The sequence below is a fragment of the Malaya genurostris genome, chromosome 2 (genome assembly GCF_030247185.1).
Source record: "Malaya genurostris strain Urasoe2022 chromosome 2, Malgen_1.1, whole genome shotgun sequence".
Classification (NCBI taxonomy): Eukaryota; Metazoa; Arthropoda; class Insecta; order Diptera; family Culicidae; genus Malaya; species Malaya genurostris.
The window spans coordinates 100,394,641-100,403,228 of record NC_080571.1 but is presented as its reverse complement, the minus strand read 5'-3'; the positions used below and the strand labels follow the sequence as shown (position 1 = coordinate 100,403,228).

At 38.3% G+C, this 8,588-nt stretch overlaps 1 protein-coding gene across 1 annotated transcript in view; it reads left to right on the top strand.

Annotated features, from left to right (window-relative positions):
• The first annotated feature begins 931 nt into the window (after positions 1-931).
• LOC131432609 (uncharacterized) overlaps positions 932-8,588 on the top strand; it is a 311,087-nt gene continuing 303,430 nt past the window's right edge. The window contains exon 1 of the mRNA XM_058598975.1: positions 932-1,893. The gene's annotated coding sequence lies outside the window, so the exon portion shown is untranslated. The remainder of the gene's footprint in view (positions 1,894-8,588) is intronic.

Genomic DNA, 8,588 nt, shown 5'->3' with positions numbered 1-8,588 from the left:
GAACCATACAGCTTAGTTTATTTCTTCGCCCGTGATTATTGCATTGTAGTAGTAGAACATGCTTAACGTGCAACATAAACTGACTTAGAGCATGAAATGATCAATAGCGTAGATGGCTACGTCCATGCATGTCACTATAGGAAGGGAAGGAATGTTAGTTCAACACTTGCACAATCCTCTGCATCACCACAAGTGTCACAGGAAAGGAGTGGTATGAGTGCAGCGAGGAAATGACCAAGATTTATCTTAGTAGATAAAACGATCTAAATATTTGAAAGCACGCACGCTATTTATGACGACCTATCCTAGCTCCGCGATATTTTCATGATGTAATATTAATCAATCGATATGAAACCAACCAAATCCCCATTTTTGAATTCAATGTGTTTATCCGATTTTTGCATTAAAAAATAATGAACCGACTTTTTCAAAACTAGCACTTATCCGACATTTTCCTTCAGCTGTCAAAATGACGTTGGTAGAGTGGTAGTCGGGCAATTTGAAAATAAAATAAATTAACTGCCATTCTGTCTTACATCAGTTTCACGAAGAACATTAAACTGAAAATAATTAGTTTGCTATAATGTATTGAGTCGCAAAATGTTCTGAACCTACTGTAATCTTCTCATAGTGTTCCATGGCAATCCTCGAAACACCTTCGTCAAACATTGTCATCACCATTTATGGTTTCAGAGTTTTGCAGTAATGCGCCGACCGACCGCTGTGTTCGATTAAATAGCAAGCAGTAGGCATTGCTATCTCACGCATTGTATAGGTTAAGCGCCACAGACACCACCATCACCAACACCAGCGTCATCATTACCATCATCAGAGCTGATCATTTGGCAGCAGCAGCTTTTATCGCGCTGGATGTGACGAGGAGATGGGAAAGGTATGCTCTCTTTTATTTACCAAACTGCTCTACTGCTCCACTGACTGAATGCTGTACGAATGCAACCGGCCCAGTCGGGCTGTCGTCCAATCCGCACTGGACCAACACCGGACTGACGCTGCTGCACACTGCACTGTTTGGTACCTCTGCGAGCTGGTGAGCCCTGATCCGTCCGAACATCGCTCCATAACGCTCAGTTACAGTTTTCTTCCATTGGCAGAAGGCAGCCTCTGGCGGACGCTCGTTCCAAATTTGCCACAGCCGCACACTGCTAAACTGGCTAGTTTCGAAATTTGCGCGAGTCCCGAAACGCGGGTAAAAGTTGACCTAATTGATCCGTTTCGTGCGCCCGTGGCGTCGTGAGTCCGACTTTCTGTGCAGTGAGGGGTAGAGAAAAAAAAGTGGCAGCGTTAAAGATTGATCCCAAAACGTACGTATAAATAATTATGAACGAGTAATCGAGTGCGAAAGAGGAGCCAAAAACCGAAACATTCGCGTGAAAATTGTAAACGGAATAAAATATCATTTATCAGTGCGACGGTAGCATCCAGTGGCCAGAAATAGCATAGACCATGTGGTTAGCCCCCTAGCATACGGTCGGTTCGTTCGTTCGTTCGTTCGTTCATTCGTGGCTTATAATGCATACTCGAAGTGTTTTTGTCAGTTTTGTTTACGTGCGGTTTTTCTACGCAGACGTGCACCATGTGAAAAGACTAGTGGAAAATAAAATGCGAAATGCGTGAAGCGCGTAAATCAATGGCAAATGATTGAACCGGTTTTTGCGATAGTGAAGCCGACAGCAAAAATATATAAAAAAACGTTCCTACGATATGACAGCGACATCTCAGTGAGTATTTTCGTGTACGCTCCGTACTGAAAGCGAAATAGAAACAGTGTTACCGGATTTGAATTTAAATTGAAAAATGATTGAGGTTTGTCGTATTTCCGCCATACTAGGAGTGTTATTGAATTATTACAATGAATACAGTTTATGAATACAGGTATGTATTTTTACACCTCGATAGGGTCCATAAAAGAAATTTTCCCATTTATATAAATTTCAAATAAAATTAAAGTATGCCATCTCAATAACTCTACAAATGCCAATGGATTGAGTATCCTGTCATCATACAGAAAAATGTGGCCTGCTTTAACCCTCAGGGTACGGACTGGGTTACCGTAACCCGAGCGAAATTTGAAAGAAGCGCCATACGAAGAGAAGTCGGCGAGGGGGGTCCGGACCAGGGGGGGAAAACTTATAGGTACACACTATTAGAGGCCCAAGCGGCAGAGTCAGTCTCTGCTTTGTGTCCGAGCTAGACACATATAAACATTGTGCTCGGGTGTGGTACACCCAGTCCGTATCGAACGTTACAAAATCCAAAATTTTCAAAAAATTTATGTTTTAATTTTCGTCTGTTTGCCGCTGAGGAATAAAAAGGTAAGTAAGAATACGTACTCTTTACCTAATTTTGTAGACTCTAACCTCAAAATAACGCGTTGTACATGGTGTAAGCGAAGTATTGTAGTAGATCTCAATTACTTGAACGTACGTCTTATATCGAAATCTTTGCTGCTCGTAGGGAATTATAACTCATTAAATTTTGTTTCTTGTAATTTTTTGTTAAAGAACACGCATTAAAAACATTAATTTTAACCTTTATCATCATAAATCAACGAAACAACGTTTTTTCGCTAACTCGAAAAAACGCGTATTTTCATTTTTCAAAAAAAATATAGTTTTTGGAATAAATCAAAAAACCGTTATGGACATTTGTAAGAACTACTTTTTACCTTTCAAATGCGAGTTATACAATGTTAATATTTTTTTTTCAAAAAGTTACAGCATTTTGAAAAACAAACGTTTTTTACAAAAAAAATTCAAGACCCGTTCACATTTTTCATTATAATTTTTTTTCAATCAGTTAAATGATTAATCTGACAACTCTATTATATTTTTGAGACAATTTCACACAAAATAAAAAAAAATTATTCAAATTGACAAAGTACAGCTCGATATACACCCAATCAAAGTCGCCGGGTTAGGCTAACCCTGTCCGTACTGAACGTAACTTTTTTATAGTCCGTACCCTGAGGGTTAATTAACTTCAAACACAAAATAATTCATCATCACATCCTAGTACTACAATCATACTGGCAACACTGTATTTGTGTTTTGATTTCCATCATAATGTCAACATTAATGTTTATGGCATACCAACCAATGTGCAAAGTTCAATGTAGAGAGGATGAAAAACTTATCCATGATCCAGTTAATCATGCAACAATTCTTTATCTATTTATTTAGAAGCAAGAAAAAGCCCAATGGAGTTGAAATCTCATAGTCTCGCCCTCCATCTACCACAAAACATTCTCACCTCTGCGAATTTTTCAAAAGGCCGTATAAGCAAACGACAATTGCTCTTTATTTATTTTTCTTCTATTGATTACTAAGCCGTTGAAACATTTACCTCAGAAGCCTTTGAGTGATATGATACCTAAATCCTTAGAATTCTGGTCTGTACTGGAAAATTTACATAAAATGTTCATCGTCACTCCACAACAGCCAGACTTTCACTTTCACTTGCTCATACGGCCATTTACAAAATTAACCGAGATCATTAATATCAGCCGCTCTTAAAATCTTAAAAAAATTACAACCAACTACATGCAGAGAAAAAAATTGCAAATATATTATAATTTGGGTTTCACACAACAATTTATGCTATTGAAAGAGTGACCAAAGTTCTGGTTTGATATTGCAAATTTTTTTAATGAAAATGCAATATAAGATATTTCATTTTTCTCAGTGCATTAGTTTGATTTAATTCCTTGACAAACGTATGAAATATTAGTTATGAGCTTACTCTAAAAATAAATAATATTTGTAGAACTTTGAATTTATGAACTTTCCAATTTTGTTTGTTAAAATCGTACTTTTTTTTGTTTTCAAATATAAAATAAAATTTGAAACATTTTTTCTTCGATTCATATATTTTTTAACAATTCTCATTACTCATATTTCTAAAATTTCGATTATTCGTATACCTCAATCAAGCCCTGGTATATTACTTATTTTCGTATTCAATTGTGATTTGGTGCGCTTTCAGTCTCAGTGCTATGCAGATTTCACCATGTCATGTCTGGTTTACCTTTCATCTATTATATTGAACCAATTTATTTTAAGGGCCCTCTCTCATTCAATTGAAAAAGGCGGGTGGGTAATGTCAGAGACATAACTGGATGTCGTGAATACGAAAACAACTAACATGTTCCTTAACACTTCCGAATATCAATTAGTTGATCAATTGTATGAATTATGCAAGCATTCCCCTTTTCCACATTTTTCGCAAAAACAAAGAAGGCTTCACTTGATCTCGATTACTGTGAATTTCACATAGCGAAAAGTTCACAAATTTAACCAAACTGTTCTAGATTTGCACTAAACTGAGGATATTTTCCTTCGATTTGCGAACAACAAATCCTAATAGTTCTTTAGAAAACTTTTAGAGCCATTAGAAAGGCTGATTTTGTGTAATGCTCTCCACCGTTACTTTTTCACCAATGACTGGCAGCTGTGACATAATCGCTCTTGTCGGAAGCGAAACTAGCTTTGTAAACGACACAAAATACATCTGCTCGCAGTGGCGATAGAGATAAAACTGATCCAATTTTTGCTGACAGGTTTGTTTTCACCTGATTTCGTTTGTAGCTTTTTCACTAATTGGCGGTCCTAACGGCTATAAAAATAGACCATATAGAATTCAAATTTCGATTATTTCATTTCGGGTTGGCATTTCATTGAAAGAAACTATCCGGATGCTGTACGGGATTCATTCCTGCCTTACAGAAGAACCAAATTGTGGAACTCACTACGATATTAAACACTGTTCGGAACATTTTCTCGAACGATTTGTTGTACAGCAGCAGCAGACAGTCTAACATAAAATAAAATTTAAATTGGAACTCCAATGGATTTAATGAAATGATAAAGAAGTTTCATGTATGGAAGGTCACGACAAGCAAGAATGTCGCGAACTGGGACATTGGATAGTCTACCTTGGGTACGCAAGGAATTAATTAGTTGAGATCTGACATCACGAAACTCCACGCATGTCCAAATAACATGGTCAATATCGCGGTAACCTTCGCCGCAAGCACAATGATTAGTCTCGGAAAGTCCAATTCGAAGGAGATGTGCATCTAACGTGTAGTGATTGGACATGAGTCTGGACATCACACGAATGAAATCTCTACTCACATCCAGTCCCCTGAACCATGCCTTTGTCGATATTTTCGGAATAATTGAGTGCATCCACCGACCCAGATCATCTTTATCCCAAGAAGCTTGCCAGCTGGCAAGTGTTCTTTGGCGAGACGCGCTATAGAATTCGTTGAAAGCAATCGGTCTCTCATAAATTTCACCCTCAATAGCACCACGTTTGGCTAAAATATCGGCTCTTTCATTGCCTGGAATGGAGCAATGAGCCAGAACCCAAACTATTGTGATTTGATAATTATTATTCAATATGACGTTCAGGCACTGTTTTATTTTGCCCAAGAAAAAAGGTTCATTTTCGCAAGCAGCGTTTGAGCGAATGGCTTCAATTGCACTCAGACTATCTGTGAAGAGGAAATAATGGTTTGGAGATAATGTGACGATTACACTCAAACTATAATGAACTGCTGCTAACTCTGCTATATAAACAGATGCAGGTTCTTGAAGCTTAAATGAGACCGAAACATTATTGTTGAATATACCAAACCCAGTAGCCTCTTCAATTCGTGATCCGTCCGTGTAAAATATTTTCTCAGAGTCAATATGCCTGAACTTACTTGTAAATATTTTTGGGATTTCCATCGAGCGTAGGTGTTCCGGGATTCCACACACTTCGCGCTGCATGGATGTGTCGAAAAATAAAGTTGAGTCAGGGACATTTTGGATGCTGACGAGGATAGGAATATATCTTGAATGGTTGATTTCCTGTGACATATGGTTAAAATATACTGTCATGAATCTTGTTTGAGATTGAAGCTCAACTAGCCTTTCGAAGTTATTAATAACCAGAGGATTCAGTACCTCACATCTTATTAGCAGTCGCGATGAAAGCTCCCAAAAACGATCTTTCAATGGAAGAACTCCCTCCAGAACTTCAAGACTCATTGTATGTGTCGAATGCATGCAACCTAAAGCAATTCGCAAACAACGATACTGAATTCGCTCCAGTTTGATAATATGAGAGTTTGCAGCAGAACGAAAGCAAACGCATCCATATTCCATCACTGAAAGTATCGTTGTCTGATACAATTTTATTAGATCTTCCGGATGAGCACCCCACCAAGATCCTGTTATTGTTCGAAGAAAATTTACTCTTTGTTGGCATTTTGTTATCAGAAACCTAATGTGTCCTCCCCACGTGCATTTGGAATCAAACCACACCCTAAGGTATTTGAAAGTCAAAACCTGTTGGATCATTCTTCCCATCATATGAAGCTGAAGCTGCGCGGGATCATGCTTTCTTGAAAAGACGACCAGCTCTGTTTTCTCCGCAGAAAATTCGATACCCAGATGAACAGCCCAAACGGACAAGTTATCTAAGGTATCTTGCAATGGTTTTTGCAGATCAATAGCTTTGGATCCAGTAACTGAAACTACGCCATCATCTGCCAATTGTCTTAGTGTACATGGGGTTACTAGACAGCTGTCAATGTCATTCACGTAAAAATTATAAAGGAGCGGACTGAGGCATGAGCCTTGCGGTAGACCCATGTAGCTAATTCTGAATGTTGCCAAATCGCCATGTGAAAAATGCATGCGTTTCTCTGACAAAAGGTTGTGCAAATAATTATTTATAACCGGTGGAAGTTCATGTTGGTGGAGCTTGTCTGAAAGAACATCAATGGAAACTGAATCAAATGCTCCTTTAATGTCTAAAAATACAGATGCCATTTGTTGCTTTTGAGCGAAGGCAATTTGGATGTCAGACGAAAGTAATGCAAGGCAATCATTCGTCCCTTTATTTCTACGGAAGCCAAACTGAGTATCTGACAACAAACCGTTCGTCTCGACCCAAGTGTCGAGACGTCGTAGAATAATTTTTTCGAACAATTTTCTGATGCAGGACAACATCGCAATGGGTCTATATGAGTTGTGATTGGAAGCTGGTTTCCCCGGCTTTTGAATGCGATAACTTTCACTTGCCTCCAGTCAGGTGGAACAATATTTTGCTCAAGAAACTTGTTGAACAATTCCAACAAACGTCTTTTTGCGAGGTCGGGCAGATTCTTCACTAAGTTGAATTTAATTCTGTCCATCCCAGGAGCGTTATTGTTACAAGACATGAGTGCTATGGAAAAATCCATCATTGAAAAGGGGCTATCAATGGAACCATTATTTGGAAAAGATTCCCTTATAATGCTATGCGTAGGAACAGAATCTGGACAAACTTTCCTCGCAAAATCAAATATCCATCGGTTCGAGTATTCCTCACTCTCATTTCCTACGTTACGATTCCTCATTCGTTTGGCCGTATTCCAAAGAGTGCTAATTGAGGTTTCTCTTGACAAACCTTCGACAAAATGTCTCCAATAGCTACATTTCTTGGCCCGAAGTATGCTCTTGTACTTGGTTTCTAAAGTCAAGAAATTTTCAAAATTCTGAGGAGTTCCTCCTCCTCGTTTTAAAAACGTCTTGAAAGCATTTTGTTTCGCGTGCTTAGCATCTGAGCACTCTTTGTCCCACCAAGGGTTTGGAGGCCTTTTGTTAGACGATGGACCAAGAAATCGTTTGGTTTGGGCTTGTTCTGCGGCCTCCAGAATCGAACAAACGAGGAAGTCATATTCTTCAAGTGGGGGGAGCTCTTCCATTGAAGTTAAGACACTTGAAATATTACTTTGGTATTTAATCCAGTCAATATTTTTTGTCAAATCATATGGAACATTAACTGAATTAGCAATGCCTTTGTTACTGCTAATTGAGATGATGATTGGTAAATGATCGCTACCGTGTAAATCAGGAAATACTTTCCAGGTGCAATCTAGTCGAATTGAAGTCGAACAAAGAGATAAATCTAATGCACTTGGACGTGCAGGAGGTCTTGGGATCCGTGTCATGCTACCCATATTTAGTACCGTCATGCTAAAATTGTCGCAAATATTATATATTAGAGATGATCTGCTATCATTGTAAACGGAACCCCACATCATTCCGTGAGAATTGAAATCTCCTAAAATCAAACGTGGAGCAGGAAGGGCTTCGACAATTTCATTAAGCTGTCGTTGTCCAACTTGAGCTCTTGGAGGAATATATACCGAAGCAATGCAAATGTCCTTTCCTTTAATGTTTATTTGACAAGCAACAACTTCTATACTAGAAGTCGAAGGAATGTTTAATCTATAAAAGGAATAACATTTCTTAATTCCTAAAAGCACTCCACCATACGGGGAGTCTCTATCGAGACGTATAATGTTAAAGTCATTAAAATTTAAGGCTATGTTTGATGTAAGCCATGTTTCGCACAAAGCAAATACATCACATTTTTGACTATGCAACAAAACTTTAAATGAATCAAGTTTTGGCATGATGCTTCGACAATTCCACTGCAGGACAGTGATTGAATCATTTGCGGTGGATGATAAATTATCCATCAAATGATACAAAACCTGAAAGAGCTGGCCATTGAGCTGATAACTGTTT